Source organism: Halichoerus grypus, chromosome 2 (assembly GCF_964656455.1).
Source record: "Halichoerus grypus chromosome 2, mHalGry1.hap1.1, whole genome shotgun sequence".
NCBI classification, from domain to species: domain Eukaryota; kingdom Metazoa; phylum Chordata; class Mammalia; order Carnivora; family Phocidae; genus Halichoerus; species Halichoerus grypus.
In genome coordinates this window covers 90,668,925-90,687,176 of record NC_135713.1, presented here as the reverse complement: position 1 = coordinate 90,687,176, position 18,252 = coordinate 90,668,925, and the positions used below count along the sequence as shown (strand labels likewise).

The following is an 18,252-nucleotide window of genomic DNA, read 5'->3' as shown; positions in this document are numbered from 1 at the left end:
AAGGCAAGAGAAACAAAAGTAGATATAAAAGTAAATGAATGACTCAAACTGCCCATTATTGAAGGTTTCCAGTGTTTCCCTAATAGAGATCACCAAGTTATAGGTCTTAATTTTGCCTTACTGACATCCTTCTGGTCATTACAACAAGGAGTACCTCTTCTGACCACTTGGGGTCTCCAGAGAATCACTGATCAGTGTCTGAAGCCTGATAACCTTTTGGTTATCAATCACTGGAAGAGGTATAGGTGTTTTATTTTTCCAACAGGATTAGTCACAGGAGATCCAATGCCTGAATTTTATATTTCTGAAGATTAAAAAATGTATTTAGCTACTTCAGTGGGTAGCTATCACCTGAACTCCAAGCTGGCACTGACCGTCATCCCTCATGTTCACCCCTTGCTGTATTGATGGTAGGAATTTCACAATTTCACCATTATTTCTTGGGGTAATGACACTGCTTCCTATTACAAAGGCAAATGCCCACGAGGGACTTATTTATACAATCAATATAAGTTATTTATGCCTTCGTATGACTTACTCTTACATTGGAATTTCCCAGAGTGCTTATTAAGGACAGATCGGAGTCAGCAGGGAGACACTGAAGAGGTGAAGACAAATTTCATTTACTTCACACCACTGCAGAAGTCTGACCCTGGGTCCTCTTCCAACTTCCTGCCCCTAGGAGAGTGCTAACCCTGGGGTCAAGAGAGCAAACTGCCCTCCATTTCCTTAAGCCCTCCTGTCTGAGAGGATGACTTCCAGACTTTCCAGGGACACTGACAATATCACCTCCCGAGTCCTTAGTGGGACTCTTCCTGGTTACATAGACTGTAGCTATTTTGGACATGACTGACATTTTTGATAGTGTTGGTGATGAAAGGTGTGCATTTCAACATTCTTTTAAATAATCCTGTAATTATTTGGAATGAATCACTGATGAAATCTGGGGAATAATGAAGTCCTTTCTCAATGTTTGGCTGATGTGCTGCAGGAAATTTTACTTTGGTGCTCTCTCATTTTTATTTCAAGAATTTTGAATGCTGTTTCCTGATGCACTCTGGTGTACATTAATTTCTCATACATTTATCCATCTATCAAACATTTATTGAGAGTCTTTTACTTTCTACCTACCCTGAAGGCTCTATGAATATAAAGATGAATAAGAATGAGGCTGGGTTCTTATGAAGTCCATCAACCAGTAGGAGAGACAGATGTGTAAAGGCAGGTAGAAAATGCGTGATCAAGAGGGAAGTACAGGGGCTTCTGGGTGACTCAGTTGGTTAAGAGTCTGCCTTCAGCTCAGGTCATGATCTCAGGGTCCTGGGATTGAGCCCTGCATTGGGCTCTCTGCTCAGCAGGGAGTCTGCTTCTCCCTCTCCTCCCAGCTCACGTTCTCTTTCGCTATCTCTGTCTCTCTCAAATAAATAAGTAAAATCTTTAAAAAAAATAAAAAAAGAACAGGGAAGTACAAAGTGCTTTGGGACCAAGGAAAAAGAATTTTCAAAAAGGTAAAGTTCCTTTTCTCAGCTTATTTGAAAGCAACCATCTGTTATTGTTGTTGTTGCTATGATTATTATTTCTATCAGAGAACCCTAGTCTGATAACTCACCTTGATGCCTTTGATTAATTTTTAAATTGCTCCCAGCTGCTTTAAAAGGCTCTGATCACAGCGTGATAGGGTAGAGAGCATGAAAAGCACTCTGGCCAAGTCCTGCTGGTGTAACTCATTGTGCAGGAGTGACCTTTCATCTATTTTGAGGGAGACCAGTGACTGGTGGGGCTGCCCATGCTTTCACAATAGATACCCTGCAAATCTTGGGTCAGTCCTGCTGGAACACAGACAATTCCTTACTGAAGGGAATGTTCTAAAGTGCATATGTTCTTCACTTCTGCAATTTTTCAAGGAATGTGGCCATCTCTCAGCAACCTATCCTTCTTTTGGAAACTTGCTTACAAAACAGACAATTAGGTGAGTGTCTGAGATTTGGAAGTGTGTATGCACAGAAAGGGAGAGAATAGACCCTGTCTTTTGAGCAAGGAGGTGAGGTGGATACTCACCACGCCCCTGGGGCCAGTATTCTCAGTAGGCCGTCTCTCCTGCTGAAGATCGTTTCCTGCAGTATGGTGTGGACTTGTTTTATTTCTGACCCAAAAAGCATTTGTACTCACTTCTCTTCATGTGAGAGCAAATTTCATCTCTTCTTTGTGTGTGTGTGTGTTTTTTTTTTTTTTTTTGGTAAAAACCCATATATTTATAATGAAGTAGTCCATTTGGCTTTTTGCTTTTAGGTGGGCATGGACTTCTATTAATTCCAGACCCTCCTTTTCCCTTGGAGAATCACTTTTGTTCTTTTTAAAATTAAATAGATCCATCATTTTCTATTTTCTTTCCTGTGATACTCTTCCTGGAAAAAATATTATTTTCAAATCTCCAAACCACAAAGTGAAACAACAGGAAACAGTGTTTTTACAAGTGGGAAGATTGTGTGTGTGTGTGCGCACCCATGGGTGAGGGGAGAGGTGAGCAGTGGATAAATATAATTTGTATGTTCTGATATCATATAGACCAACCTATTAAACAACTGAATATATATGAAGACCAACCAAGAATTAACTCACCAACCAAGAATTAAAAAGGATTTCTGGGGGCGCCTGGGTGGCTCAGTTGGTTAAGTGTCTGACTCTTAATTTTGGCTCAGGGTCATGAGATTGAGCCTGGCATCAGGCTCCGCCCTGGGTGTGGAGCTTGCTTAAGATTCTCTCTCTCCCTCTGCCCAACTGCCCCCCTCCCTGCCCTCCCCTCACTCTCTCTCTCAAAAAAAAAAAAAAAAGGAGTTCTGAGTCTAAGCTTAAACTTGTTTTCAAAGTACTGTTGTAGGTCAGTTAACATTTATCACATGTACTATGCACCAGGTGTTGTGAGACCAGATTATGGAAAATGTGGGAACCTGAGATGAACAGTTGCCAAGTTAATATTTTTATGTCCCTGAACAGAGGAAGGGATGAATTTGTCATGAGACCATTCGCAGAAGGCCCATGCATCATCCTCCCTGTCTTACTTTCATTATTAGCACAACTTAGAAACCCCAGAGGCCTCTTCTTTGTCATTCTGCATTTGTGCTTCAGGGAACCTCATGTCAGGTAGTCATCACATGGATGCCCAAGAAAGCTCAGAGTGTGTATTTATATCTGCATCCTGTGGACATACATTTACATAGGTTGCTATGGTCCTTTTTCTTACCCAGGGCTACTTTAGAGATGCAGGTGTTAAGACCACTCAGTATCATCTTGGAGGAAGTAATTCCCCTCTTTGATGCCTTTAGATGCTGGGGCCTTAGAACAAATCTGTTGTGTATGGAAATTACAAAATCTAGACGGAGGTGGGAGAAGAGAAGGAGGCCATTGGGAGCTTGATAAATGAAGAGCGGAGAAAGTTAGTTTAGAATAGGTTTTCTTGTATTGAATGTCATGTCAGTCCAAGTTTTAGAAAGAGGGGCTGAAAGGCCAAATGAGGACTGGTCAGCCCTTGATTTGAGGTGTCTCATCCTGGCTCTCAGTTTCCCACACTTCTGATGTAGCCAGGACCCAGAGTAATGGCATTGAGTTCAGATCAACATTTGAAGGACGGCCCTCACCCTGTTCTTTGCTCAGATTTGCTCAGCTCTGTCACAGGGTTGGGAATTGGGGGCCTTTGAGGGTTAGCCTCTTGTTAACGATGGGCCTCAAAATTTGACTTCTGAAGCTTTCTCCAAAAGAAGGTGTACATATGGTTATTAAAATTATTCTTGGGTCAAAAGCATATGTTTCCTAAATGTAAATATAGGAAACATACCCTAATTTTGGTAACAGTGTTTTGGCATTTATTCATTTTTAAAAATACATTAAATTTCCAAATTTGGAATTGGCTCAGACCCTTCTCAGCCTCTGAGAGGGCCTCAATTTACCACCAAACAGCAGCCAACATTTGAGGTCCCCTGGGCTTTTGTCCTGGGCCAAATGACCCAGCTGGTCCCTCTGCTAATAGATCCAAAAAACAGATTAAATTCACTACACATCTTGATCTTTCTTATATGAGTATTTCAAATGGGTTCTGGTTTTTTTTACATCAGTTTTTAAACTTTGCTCTGCATGCTTGTAGGACACTAGCATTTTTTTGACTTATGAGAATATTTTCCTCATTGAAAAAGTGCCCCAACTGGGGACATTTCTACTATTGAAAGTGGCAGGGTGAAGGGGGGTGTTAAAATTCCCAGAATGCACCCAGACAAAAGTGAAATAGAGTCTGCCAGTATCTGTCTAGTACTCCATAGGAACAAAGCAGTAGAAATGAAACAGTGTTTGGTCTGTGTGTGTGAAGGGGTATGTGTGTGTATGTGTGTCTGTCTGTCTGTCTGTGTATCTTTGTGCAACAGTTGTGTGACTGAGGCCTTATTCATACACAAATGAAACTAGCTCAAGTGGTGGCCTCCAATTACAACAGATTCTTTGTTTTGCCTTTCTCTGGGCTGAAAGTACTGCCAGAATTATCGGGGCAATGTCTGGGGCCCATTTCCATTTGGATGTGGAGATTTAGACCTCTAAAAATTTCCAAAAGAAATGTCCAGTTGGGCCCGTAAGGGAAGCCGTGATGCAGTCATAGGATACTTATTTATTCTTTAATTGCTGTTTCCTGTACATACATGTGTTTATATATTTTAAGACATATTTTGCTTATTACATATGCATTTTTCGGACCATAAAATAATACATGCTTTTCGTAGAAAATTTGGAAAGCATAGAAATACATACTATAAAGAAGCTAAAAATTCATGCATAATCTCAGCACTGTTATTTTAAGCTGACTTAATTCTAAAATAAGTGTTATTAATTTTTATTAATTTTTGCAATGTAATCATTTCATTGGAAGTAGTAACATAAACATTAGAGTTTTATGCTTGACCATCTAAACCTATTTATTGTGACCCTAAAATACTAGAGGGACTTGTTGAGCTGCCATCTAAAGTCCAGAGGTTATGTGATATATATCCTGAATCTTCTCCTTTTGTTTAAAAACGAACAGTGAGAGGCAGACGGCCTCTTCTGTCCTGCCCACTCTGCTCCCTCACTGTGTATTCCATAAACTTCTATCTCCTTAAAGAACAAAAACCAAAAACAAAAAAACACAGTGGTAGTTAATACTCCGTACCAGCCACTGTACTAAATTCTTTACATGGGTTAAGTAATTTAATACTTACGACAACCTTATGATGAAAGTACTCTTGTTAAATTTCCATTTTACAGATGGAAAAATTGAGTTGAGAGATAACGTAGTCTCCCCATCGGCAGTTTTGTTTTCCGCAGTTTCGGTGCCCAGCCGCCGTCAGCCGCGGTCTCGAAGCTGCCGATTCTCCTTCTGACGAATCATCGGAAGGTCAATCGTAACCTAACTCTACCTTATGTTGCCTACGTCATTCGTCTCACGTCCGTCATCTCATCCCTCGGCATTTTATCATCTCACATCGGCCCAAGCAGTAAGGTAAGTACAGAATAATGAGATATTTTGAGAAAAAGAGAGAGACAACGTTCACATCACTTTTATTACACTAATTTTTACAACTGTCCCATTTTATTATTTATTGTTGTTAATCTCTTACTGTGCCTAATTTATAAATTCAACTTTGTCATAGGTATGTACGTAGAGGAAAAAAACAGTATATATAGGGTTCCGTACTATCTGCTGTTTCAGGTGTCCAGGGGGGTCTTGGACAGCCTGTGTCCCCCAGAGATAATGGGGGGGCTACAGTTTTAAGTAATTAGACCGAGATTACAGACTTGTAGGTGGGATTCTGAGCAGCACCTGTGTTCTGAAACCCTCAGCAACCTTCTCCTAAACTTGACAGTGCTTAGTTTCTTAAAAAGATAAGGCCCCAGTCACGCCGGTATGGCATTTTGAGCACATTAAAGGGCAGCAAATCACATCCCTTCCCTTTGATTTCCACAGAAACATGTCCCTTGTAGCAAGTGGTGACAAGCCGCATGTGAGTTTTGCTCAGGCGTCAGGCTGGAAATGCACGTGTGTGGCAGGCAGGCTTTTGAGATCACATCCGAATGCTGGCTGGACTCATTTCAGTCCTTTGGAGTGTTGATTTAGATGAGGGAGAGGATGCAAAGCCCTCTTCTTTGGCTTAGAAGTTTATGGAGCTGCAACTTCAAAAGCTGTTTGCAATTTTATATTTGCCTCTTACTGCCAAGGTGCTTGCTTGTCTTATCTTAGGTCAGTTGGCTGAGGCTCTTCTGAGTCAGCCAGACGGACGGTTTCCTTCTGCATCTGGAAGGGGGTTGCAGGGGCAAGAAGAGGGGCGGGCCGTAGAGGGGTATGTGTGGCCGAGAGCGTGATATGAGTATAAGGAGGGAAATAGAGCGGATGGATGGCAGGAGGAGCAGGAATGAGAGGGGTTGGGGGACAGGAGGCCTCCCCATAGTATGTGCCGGTGTGGGACACCCTGCACTCTAAGCAGAAAGAGCACAGAACTTAGAGTCAGACAGACCTGGTTAGAGTTGTGGCTCTGCAGCTTCGTGAGCTTGGTCAACTGACGAAATCTTTCCAGCCTATGTGTCCTTTCCTGCACTGTTCTCTGTTTCTGGCCAGGCTCAGGTAATGTTGCCCTTAACACTCCATGCCCAGCTCTATTTAGAAGGAAGAATGCTGGTTTGGGAGGCAGGAGATCAGGATTAGGTTTTTTTTTTTTTTTTTTTTGGTCTTTCCTCTTCATCAGCTCTTTTCCTGGGCAGGACAAAGCTTCGTGACATCCAGTTTCCTCACCTCTTAAATCTGTAGTAGTACGTGCCCATCTCACCTCACATGGTTTTTGGGAGGCCCAAAGGAAATCAGGTATTTGAAAAAGATTTTGTAAACCTAAAAGCATATCTAACGAGCTATTTTCTAGAAGCTGGGCTAAAGGTGCAACTGAGCACAAAATGTGGGTGGGCTGCTTGATTCTCACTGGGGGATAGCACACAGGTGTCAGTTTGTGAGCCAATTCTCACCGACTGGTGGTGGCTGCCTGGAGCTCCACCTGGAGAAGGATTCTGAGTCTTCAGCTGGGCTCAGTGGGAAGGGTTATTAATATCTGCTCTGGACAAAGGAATAGGAGAATTGACTCATGTGCCCTATCTTTGGCCAGTGATTCATAAGTATGGTTGATCATTTGATTCATGTGGAAAACGTGGTAAAACTTTCTCCTGCTACAGATTTCTGATTCAGTAGGCCAAGGGTGAGACCTGGGGTGAGGTCAGGGAATCTTCATTTTTTTAAAAAAAAGTCTTTCTTTCCATGTTATTCTGATAGTTGTGCAGGTTTGGGCACCATTGCCTCTATCTGAAGTAGAGGAGCGGCAGAGATGGAGTCTCCTGGGCCCCTCAGAGTTGAAAGAACAGAGTACAGAAGAGTTAGGCAGCGTTTCTAGACATGGTCTTAAGTTTTAAAAATGTAGATTAGACCTGTAGGTTTTTTTTTTTTTTAAGATTATTTATTTATTTGTCAGAGAGAGAAAGAGCGCACAAGCAGGGGGGGCTACAGAGGGAGAGAGAGAAGCAGACTCCCGGCTGTGCAGGGAGCCCCATGTGGGGAATCCATCCCTGGGGCTCGATCCCAGGACCCCGGGATCATGACCTGACCTGAGGACCCCGGGATCATGAACTGAGCTGAAGGCAGATGCTTAACTGACTGAGCCACCCAGGCGCCCCAAAGACCTGTGGTTTTAGTGGGTTGCCTAACTTCTTCCCCATTAAACAAATTGGTTGTATTGTCTGTTATGACGATTCTACCACTGGCTTCAGGCCGTATCCTTTTTCCTTGTGGTTCAGGCACCAGCTCCCAAATGGCCAAATCCTGAAATCCATTCCCCCACCCTTACCCCCTGCTTTGAATCTACATCAGTTTGGGACGAGTGGTTTTCATAAATAAGGAAAAAAAAAAAAGGTGAAATTAGCTTCCATGTTAACTAGATGTGCTTTGAAATTTCTGCTTTATATTTAAACATTTTGATTTTAACTTTTATTATGACACAAGCCTGCAAACAGCATTGTAATTGTGTATATACCCCCAAACATGCTGAAGAAGCAGCTGATATTTCACCATCTGAAAACAGTTGTGCCTACAAGTGGCAGAGGTGCAGGAGGGGAGCAGTATGGAACAGGATGCCTGTGTCTCATTCCTGTGCATCTGTCATCTGAGCTGACAGATAACCAGCATGTTGGCTGAGAAAACCTTGCAGAGAGAAGAAAGTGTTAAACTTTAATAAAAAAAAAAAAGACCCCCTCCAAAAACCCCCCATATTCCTTTTCATTCAAGAATCAAAAGAGGGGCTGGGGCACCTGGGTGGCTCAGTCGTTAAGTGTCTGCCTTCGGCTCAGGTCATGATCCCAGGGTCCTGGGATCAAGCCCCGCATCGGGCTCCCTGCTCCACGGGAAGCCTGCTTCTCCCTCTCCCATCCCCCTGCTTGTGTTCCCTCTCTTGCTGTGTCTCTCTGTCAAATAAATAAAATCTTAAAAAAAAAAAAGAATCAAAAGAGGGGCGCCTGGGTGGCTCAGTCGGTTGGGCGGCTGCCTTCGGCTTGGGTCATGGTTCCGGGGTCCTGGGATCGAGCCACACATTGCGCTCCCTGCTTAGCAGAGAGCCTGCTTCTCCCTCTCCCTCTGCCTGCCTCTCTGCCTACTTGTGCTCTCTCTATCTCTCTGTCAAATAAATAAATAAAAATCTAAAAAAAAAAAAGAATCAAAAGAAAGACGTTGTAACTTTGGAAGTTCTGGTGCTAGTATCAGCCATTTGTCAGTAGACACAGACCAGCCCTCCGAGAACCCACCATGGTGGGGGCCCTTGTCCCAATTTGAGCTCTGCAGAGGAGCTCTTAGAAATGGTCATCACCTTTGCTGAGCAGGAGTAACCACACCCCTGGCTGCTTACGGATGAACTAGGGAGAGTTGTGGTTCTGGACGTGAGAATTGCTTCAGTGCTCACAGAGTAGAGATGGGGGCAGAGTTCAAAGTTTTTGCTACTGTCAGAATTCTGACTATTAATAAGGAATAGGGGTACAGGAGGTTGGGGTTTTTTGTTGTTCTTTGGGGGGGTTTGTTTTTTTTTTAGCAGAAGCTGAGGCCTCTGAATCCTGCCTGTATGAGCAAAATACAAGCTAAGAGTCTATATTTTTTTCCTGCTTTTTCTCCTTTACTCTGTCTTTGTCTGAAAAAAAAAAATATACACATGTCTCTAGGGGAGAAAAGAGGAGTTATAGTACTAGGTGTGTGTGTGTGTGTGTGTGTGTGTGTGTGTGTGTGTGTGTGTGTGTGTGTGTGTGTGTACGAAACCAGGGGTTGCGAACTGGCAGCCCATCTATGATTTTGGGCTTCAGAGGCACTTTGGTTAGTACCTTGTAACTTTGGTTAGTACAGTGTTTCAGTTTTTTTGTGTTTTTGTTTTTGTTTTTTTTAAACTAAGTGGAGATGCACACTCTAGTTTTCCACAGATCCCTATTTTCCTACACCTAGGATTTTTATAATTCATAATTCTCATCAGTGAAGATGTTCGGCTTTGGGATGTGTGGATTAAACCTTTGCTTGCCTTGTACTTTCTGAGATCTTGTATAAAAGTGAAAAAACAAGACCCTAAGCATTCTGACGTGAAACTACAGTGTTCATTTCTGAGCCAGTATATCATTTTATAGTTTTTAATTTCCCTAGTAAAGGGTGCATTTAGTCATAGCGAATGAATCTTCAAATTCCAGATATTCCAGGACATGTACTGACTCCAACTTTGAGGATTTTAATTTTTTTGCTTTATTTTGCTTTGTTTCAAGGGTGGGAGTGAAGAGGAAATTCAGGGGCATACAAGAAGGCAAAAGGGCAGGAATGATTGATGGTCATAGAAAGTCCTGACAAATTTGTAGTCAATATTGTTTGTCTAGAGCAGCTTGCATGACAAAAGAAGTGTCAGCAGCCGCCTGAAGTCTCATTCTTCAGGACTGGGCCTCTGAGTTAGAATAGGGGGCTTGAGTGAAATGCCTGTCATGGTTAATTGGAAAAATCACTCCAGATGAGTGAGGAAGGCTGACAGTTATGCATTACAGGGAGAATTTAGTATGTCTTACAAGGTTGATACAGGCACCAAAAGTGACTGGCTTTAGTTTTTTCCTAATTAGGAAGGCCACTGGAAGGATAAAACTGAAGAAAAGAAGCAATGTGTTATTTCAGATTCATACATGCTAGTAAAAGACTTCCAGCCCTATTAGTTTCATTGTCACCCCTAATCTTTACCCCAGGACCTTTCTTTTCTTAGGTTTTTTTTTTTTTTTTTTTTTTTTCCCTGTTCTTGCTTTCTAATGACTGCATGGAATAAGGACCAGAGATGATTCCAGTAAGCATATGATGAAGGGGGAGACATGGTAGACTGTTCTCCCCACTCCCTCTGTAGCTCTGAGTGGGAGTGTATGCCTGGCAGTGTGGGGCTGGTCAGGAGCATCTCCAGCCATCGCTCTGGTGCACAGCAGGCTTGGCACACGGCTCATTGGGTGATTTCTTGATCTGTCAGTATTTCTCACTCTCGGACAATGAGAGCTTCTGATTCTGTAGAGGCTGGAGATTTTGGTGGACCTCTGCGTCCGGCTGGTCCTCTGAGCTCCCAGGAACCTGCCATCTGAAGGCCACCACCACGGACATTGGGACATGGAGGTGCACATCGGTCCCGGGGCTCTTCAGCTTGATTTTCATCATGCATCATGGGTGCCAGCATTGTTCTCTGGTGTGCCCCATAGATTTTTGAGAAGTGGAGGACAGCTTTGTGGCTGGAGGCTTCTGAGTCTGTTTGGCCTCCAAGACTGCAGCCATCAAGCTGTGAAGTAGTGCTTCATTTGTGCTGTCCCTTGGTGATGTGTAGAGGCTGGTGGCATTTTATGAAAAAGTTGTGGTCCTGAAAACTTTGCATAATTCAAAACTTGAATAATTTAGGCAATAAGCTTCAATTCAGTTTTATAATTCATTTGGCCTGCCAGCTTTGAAATTATGTTATCTTGAAAAGAACTTAAATTTGGAGGGTTTACATTACTTCACATTTTGAGCATGAAGAGATTTTATTAAATTTTTTTTTTTTTTAGTATTACACTATTTCAAATTTGTGTAAACTATAACCACACTAAGATATTCTATTGGGGTTTATGTCTGGTAGTTCTTTTAATTTTTTAATGCATAACCTAATTTGTGGGGCCAAATATTCTAAATCCTGCTTATCGAAATATGGCTGTAAATCTTTCGTAAGCAAGTGGGTAAGCTAATAGGACTTGAGAAGCATTTTGGGATTGATTTTGGGGCTGTTATTACTACCTTTACATGTGGCGGCTTGAAAATGTCTCAAACAGAAATCAATTGAATTCAATAAAGATTTATTTAGTACCTACCAAGGATCAGGTGGTGTAGCAGATGTTGGGGCTCCCACAAGGTCAGGGGTTGAAATAAAGTCAGTGAATTGAAACTAAATGATCCAAGAATTTTTTAAAAAAATATTTATTTATTTGACAGAGAGACAGAGAGAGTGAGGGAGAGAGAGAGAGAGAGAAAACAGGAGTGGAGTGAGGGGCAGGGTGAGGGGCAGAGGGCTTGATCCTGGGACTCCAGGATCATGACCTGAGCCGAAGGCAGATGCTTAACCGACTGAGCCACCCAGGCGCCCCATGATCTAAGAATTTTAAACTAAAACCAGCCATGCACAGCCCTGAACATTGCTTAATTTTTTTTATTCTCTACCTTTTTATCCTATTCTTTTATGAGATGAATATAACATTGCCAATTGATGTGAAGAGAAATATAAAAGTATTTAGGACATTTTTGGGAATGCCCAGAGAGGTAATGGAATGTCTGTGACTTTTTGTTTGTTTGTTTGAGTTTGGTAGCTTACGGATGCTCCATGTCGCTTCCTAGCTGTGTGTCATTGGGCGAGTCACTTAACCTCTCTGTGCCTTTGTTTTCCCTTCTGTTAAAATGAAGAAAATATGTCACCATCACAAAGGGTTGTTATGGGGATTAAATGAATTAATGTTTATAAAGCTCTCAGAACATGTTTGACATATTCCAAGTGTTATATTATTATTATTATTATTTTTTTTAATTATTATTTTTTTTTTTTTAAGATTTTATTTATTTGCGAGAGAGAATGAGAGACAGAGAGCATGAGAGGGAGGAGGGTCAGAGGGAGAAGCAGACTCCCTGCCGAGCAGGGAGCCCGATGTGGGACTCGATCCCGGGACTCCAGGATCATGACCTGAGCCGAAGGCAGTCGCTTAACCAACTGAGCCACCCAGGCGCCCCTCAAGTGTTATATTATTTTGATAAATAATATATTTTTTAAAATGTCGTCATCCAGTTTTTTTTGGTTTTAGTTATGTATGGCATGCTTATACAATGGAATCTTTGTCTCTGATACAGAGATTTTTCAGGGTCAGCTCAACTTTCATTGTCCAGAATGACAACTCTAAAAATTCTTGAAAGTGGAAATTAATGTGTACTAAATGCAGAACTCAACCCTGGTACCAAATTGTTTTGGTGAGATTTATCTCTTTGGTGACAGTATGATGCAGAAAATGTTCCAATCCTGGTTAAGGCAGTTGTAGTCAAAGTTTAATTGTAGTTGGAAATGTAGTCTTTAAGTGGTGTTTGCACTCTCACTAATGCTGAGTTCCATGATGATATTGATGGTCCTGAAAATGTATTTTTATCAAGGGCTTTTAAAAAGTGAAACAAATGTAGCTAACATACTGATTCTTTATAATCTATTCAAAATTCAGCTTCTTGGAGGAACTTTATATTTTCTGAAATAAATATCCCATTGAGCCTATTGGTACATATAAATATGGATTCACTAAATGTGGATTTGCTTAAAAACAAGATATGCCCAACTAACCTCATTTCCTTTTTTGATAGAAAGAGGAGACTGGTGGAGAGGGGAAATGCCACAGACAAAATGTGTCTGGATTTCAGGAAGACGCTTGACAGACTCTCTGGTGACGTCCTTGTGGGAAAGATGAAGATATGGGAACTGGGTGATAGTTAAGCTAGGAGGACCCATAGGCCATTGATGTTGATATTCAAAGGACACTCAGGAGGGAGGCTTTGGGGCTCCAATTTTTTACCCTACCTTTTCTACATCTTGATGTGAGGTTTGGATGATCTCACTAGAGAGGAAAATTTAGAAATGAGAAAATAAGAATATGAATTTTAAAATAAATAAGTTCTTCATTTCAGTGAAACATATAGCCTGCATTTATAGGCTTGGGGAGATCTTACTTTCTGTGTGTGAGAAAGGCTAAGGATTCTTGTTGACTGTGAGCTCTGTCTGAATATCAATGTGACGTAGCTGCTGTGAGAATTAAAGTCATCTTCAGCTGTCTTTAATTAGAAATATGGTTTGATAGCAAGGAAATAATAGTCCCACTATGCTCTGCTATTGGAAGACCATTTAGAGTGTGGCTCAGCACTAGACATTGTTTTTTGATTTTTTGGGGAGAGGTGACAACAAGCAAACCCCAATAGTCAAAAGCCTGGAAAACTAGAAAGAGTTGGATGATCTGGGGCTGTTTAGGTTGGAGAAAAGAACAGTGGGGATAGGGCTGGTGACCTGATACCTGGTTTCAAATATTTAAAGGAATGTTAAGTAGACCAAGGAATTGGCCTTTTGCATAGTTGCAGTAGAATAGTAGAATAGGACCAAAGGGTGCAAAACGTGGGGCAATGGGAGTTCTTTAAGCAAGAGACTGTTAGCTAACAGAATGATTTGCTCATTACTGGATAAATTCAAGAGGGACAGGACAGCTATTTAGGAAGGCTGTGCAGGCCATATGTCAGGATGGCTAAAAGTGTGGGCTTGGGGGTTGATAAACTGGTTGATGCTTGAGTTCTGGTTTTGCTAGTGGTTGTGTCAACTTGAGCAATTTAGGTAATATCTCCATACCGCGGAGTTCTCATCTATATAATAGTAGTTCCTTTCTCCTATGTTTGTTTGTGAGGATTTAAGTTAAATAATCCATGTAAAGTGCTTTGCATGTTACCTGGTATCTAGCAGATATTCAACAAGTGACAGTTACTACTATTACTAGTCCTGGTGTGAGGGAGTGTTGAAATAGATGCTCTCCTTTCCAAACTTAGCATTTTATATTTCTGATCCATATAAGGACTTAAAAAGGACAAATATAGTCCTAGTCCTAGAAAACCTTTAGTTGCATTTGAGTCTCTCTTCTTCCCACTGCTTCTACTCAATGCTCCTTTCAACTTCTTCAGGGGTATATCTGGGAGCACAAGTGTTGGTCTTCTTTTTCTCAAATATATGTCACCAAAAATGAAGTGGCAGTGGCCTCGAGAAGATGAGCTCCTTTCTGAGGACCTAGGGGCATGCTTTTGCTCATTTGCTTGGGTAAGGGTGATCATATTATACAGTAAACCAGAGAAGGATATGCCTAAATTAAAATTGTGTTAGAGATTTTTACGCCTACCAATTTGTTATTGTTTCTGTGCCTTGTATTAACATAATATGAGTTCAGTAAGTATTGAGATAATTGTGCAATTAAAGAGAATTCTAGTCATTGTTAGAGAACAAAAGACAAATGCAACAGAGGCGTAGCCTTGTATTACGTTTTTACCCGACTTCCGCAACAGTTTGCTGACAGAACACCCACACCACATTTGTAGCGAGAGGAAACCATTTCCAGGAGTCTAGCTGCTTTCTCTTCCTCCTTTTTCACAGCTACCTCCTGTCTCTAAATTGCCTGAACACTCAGCAGAAAGTCACCAGAGGGCATACTCAGACCATTTATTATCAAGGGACTATAGCTGGGAAGAGCCAGACAATTCTCATTTAGGTCTCCTTTTGGCTGAAGAGGCAATTTCTAACTCTCACTTGGAAACACTCGGAGTCTGAAGGCGGCCTTGCTAAGTAAACCACCACCCAACCTTGGGGAATCAGCAGAGACATTTTACTGAGTGACCACATCTTCAGATCTTTCTGTTCCTATACTGATCTCAATGCTGTACTCAAAAGCTGGGCAGGCAACATGGGCGAGCAGAAAGACCTCTCGCCTGGGAATCCAGAGACATGTGGAATCTGGCTCCAGCATTAACTGATTTCTTGAGCTTCAGCATACTAACTTTTATGCCCTAAATCTTAGTTTTCTCATCTGTAAAACAGAAGACTGGAAAGATTACTTTGAGTTCTAGCAGTCAGTGATTGAATTCCTTCCTTTGTCCTATCTCTATCCTCCTTTCCTCTTTGATTAAACTAAAGGAGAAACTGGGATTTACCGATACTGTGTTTGGGTAGGTCAGTTACGGGCTTGTGGTGGTGAAGAGACCGTCAATGAAGGATTGGCAAAGCACGCTGCACATTGTAGAGTGGGAAGCTGAGCACCCAGGCTTTGAGTGTAGACCTCCCCCGCTCCTTTGATCAGTATTTCCAGACTGGGGCATGCCTACCCCCAGGCATGGAACAGCTATGGGCCCAGTACAGTGCAGTACCTTGGAGCATTGATTCTACTCAAGAATTCAGGAAAAAAGGAAGACATATGACATTTTTATGTTAAACACAGATATTATGGAACATACTTTACATTTTTGCATGCATTTTTATTGTGAAATAAAGGATTTTAAAAATGTGGGGTTTATACTTGGATGCTTTGGATTATACTTCTAGATTTCCTGGGATTCGAATTATTTCTTCACTGTATTAGGGGTGCTTTAGAAAGAAAGTTTGGGGAAGCTTAACCCTTGGGGTATGTTTTGAATGTGTCTTAGGTTGAGTTCCCTAGAAGCAGAGTTGGAGGCAAGCATTCAGCTGCATGTAATTTACTGAGGGCATGCTCTTTAAGGGAAAAAAAGAAAATAAACTACTTGCTAATAAGTGATGGAAACAGGATAGGAAAGGAGAAAGAGCTTAACAATGATGTGGTCTCAAGGAATAAAATCTGGTTTATGGGTGTGATGAATAAATTATATCATAGAATTGACTTTGCTTGAAGTAAGGGGGCTTGGAGTTTGTACCTCCATATCAGTCATTTCTGTGGGCAATTCCCGCACCGAGTCTGAGAGGTGACTCTCCTTAGTGGCAGTAGGAAGGAAAGGGGGGGCAGTTCCCGAGAGCAGAAACCGCTGTGAGTTGTGTGCAGCCAGTAGTGTGCTAGAGTCCACTCATACAGCTCACTGGAGCTGACTGTGTGTGCATTGCTTCCCAGCTCCCCACTCAGTGACCTCATCCTGATAGCATGATGGGAGCATTTGCATCAGGAAAATCAAACAAAAGCCACACATAGGGGGCTTTTATATCCCCACCAAAAGCTAGTTGTTCAATATTTACCAGCGTACCTCTGGGCAACACTCTTGGCAGCTAAGGGGTGGTACCCTGGCTGGTGAAGGGGATCTGGGCGGGGCACCAACAGCATCTACTACTTTGGGGCCATAGAAGACCAGCCCACAAATGATCTCCCTAACTAATTTGTCACTTGGCAAGCCATTCTTTTAGGGTTTGCTTTCCTTAGCCTCTTTCTAAGTGCGCACAATATTGGGAGGCGTAGAACTAATAACTCACAACACACCAGTCAGAATAGCTGATTATGTTTTTTATGTGCAAGAGAAGAGCAGAGTGGAGTGAGGAAAGATCGTGTAAACTGAATTACCTGTAGTAAGGGACAAGGAAGGACTCTGCTGTATTGCTCAGGGACAGAATTATGAATAAATATGATACTATAGTGTTTTCTAGGAGATATTTTTAAAAGATTTATTTATTTATTTGAGAGAGAGAGCCTGCGTGCCCACGCGGGGTGCGGGGGAGGGCAGAGGGAAAGGGAGAGAATCTCACTCCCCTTTGAGCATGGAGCTGGAGGTGGGGCTTGATGGACCCTGAGATCATGACCTGAGCTGAAACCAAGAGTTGGTTACTTAACCGACTCAGCCACCCAGGTGCCCTCTGGGAGATATTTTTTAGACCTTATTTAAAATATTGCACGTCACTGAGATGATAGAGAGTTAAACTTTTATTACAGAAAATTTATTAGGGAAAGTCTCAAATATATACACAAGTTGAGAGAATAGTATAATAAACTCTTGTATTCATCACTCAGATTCAACAGTAATTAAATTATGGTCAATTTTATTTCATTTATACCCCCGTTCCCTTCCCCTTGGGGGTAGGGGAAGTTTTAAAGACTTAGTTAATTGGGTAAATGTTGAATGTGGCCTAGGAAAAAACAAACAAACAAACACACAAATCACCAGGGATTGGGGGAAAGGTTTTGACAGACTGAAGTCACAGCATCTATGACTACTTTCCCTAATATGTTAGTATCTAGTAGGAATCATTAGAAGCACATGAAATGCGTTATATGGGACATATATTCTGATTAATCCCAAGCTCTTTTTATCTCCAACTCCTCCTGAAGTGAAGAGCTGGTGATCGAAAGAAAAGAGAAGTGTTACAGGGCTCCTATCAAAGGAGCTTAATATTCTTTGCTGTCTAAGTACTTCTTATCCTCTGGGCTTTTTCTTTCTGTTCAGACATACAGGAGCAAAATATCAGGATAATTATGAGTACAGATTCTAAATGATCTTCCAATCTAAGAGCAAGGCTTGCCACCACTCCAATAAAAGAAGAATCTTGACTCTTATTTGATGGGCAAAGAAATTTCCTTAGAAAACAAACAAGCCTTCTTATGATAGTTTTACTGTGTTTATAGTGATGGATTAATGGCATATATACTTTTTTTTTCCTTTCTCTTTTTTTCCTTTCACTGTCTTTGGGTATTTGGGATAAAAGATGGCCTCTGACCTTTTCCTGAGAATAGCAGGTTTCCTTCTACTTTCTGGCCATTCTGCTTTCCCTCTTACTGTTGTAATTCCAAAGATAATACAGATGTGAGCTCTTGACCACCTGGAGCTGAAAGAATAAGTAATGGGGCCCTAGGGAGAGCATGTTTGAAAAATTAATAATTAATTCAGTATGAATGAATAAGCTAGGAAAAACTCCGTTCAGTCATTGTATATTTATCACTTGAAACTTCTTCCAAGGTTAGTTGGAAGTGGACAAATGACTTGAAAAATTAGACCATTGGGAACTTCAGAAAGTCAGTGCAGGGGGAGAAGTAGATATAGTAACAGCAGAGAAACAACTCTGTCTAGGTTGTTGTCTAGCTATTTTCTAATAAATTGTTTGCAGCTACTTTATTAGAACTGCCCATGATAAAGCCTGG

At 41.6% G+C, this 18,252-nt stretch overlaps 1 long non-coding RNA gene across 1 annotated transcript in view; it reads left to right on the top strand.

Moving 5' to 3' along the window:
* Positions 1–5,319: 5,319 nt before the first annotated feature.
* Positions 5,320–18,252, top strand: part of LOC144380969 (uncharacterized) — a 338,818-nt gene continuing 325,885 nt past the window's right edge. Inside the window, exon 1 of the long non-coding RNA XR_013445339.1 lies at positions 5,320–5,515. This is a non-coding gene — a long non-coding RNA (uncharacterized LOC144380969). The remainder of the gene's footprint in view (positions 5,516–18,252) is intronic.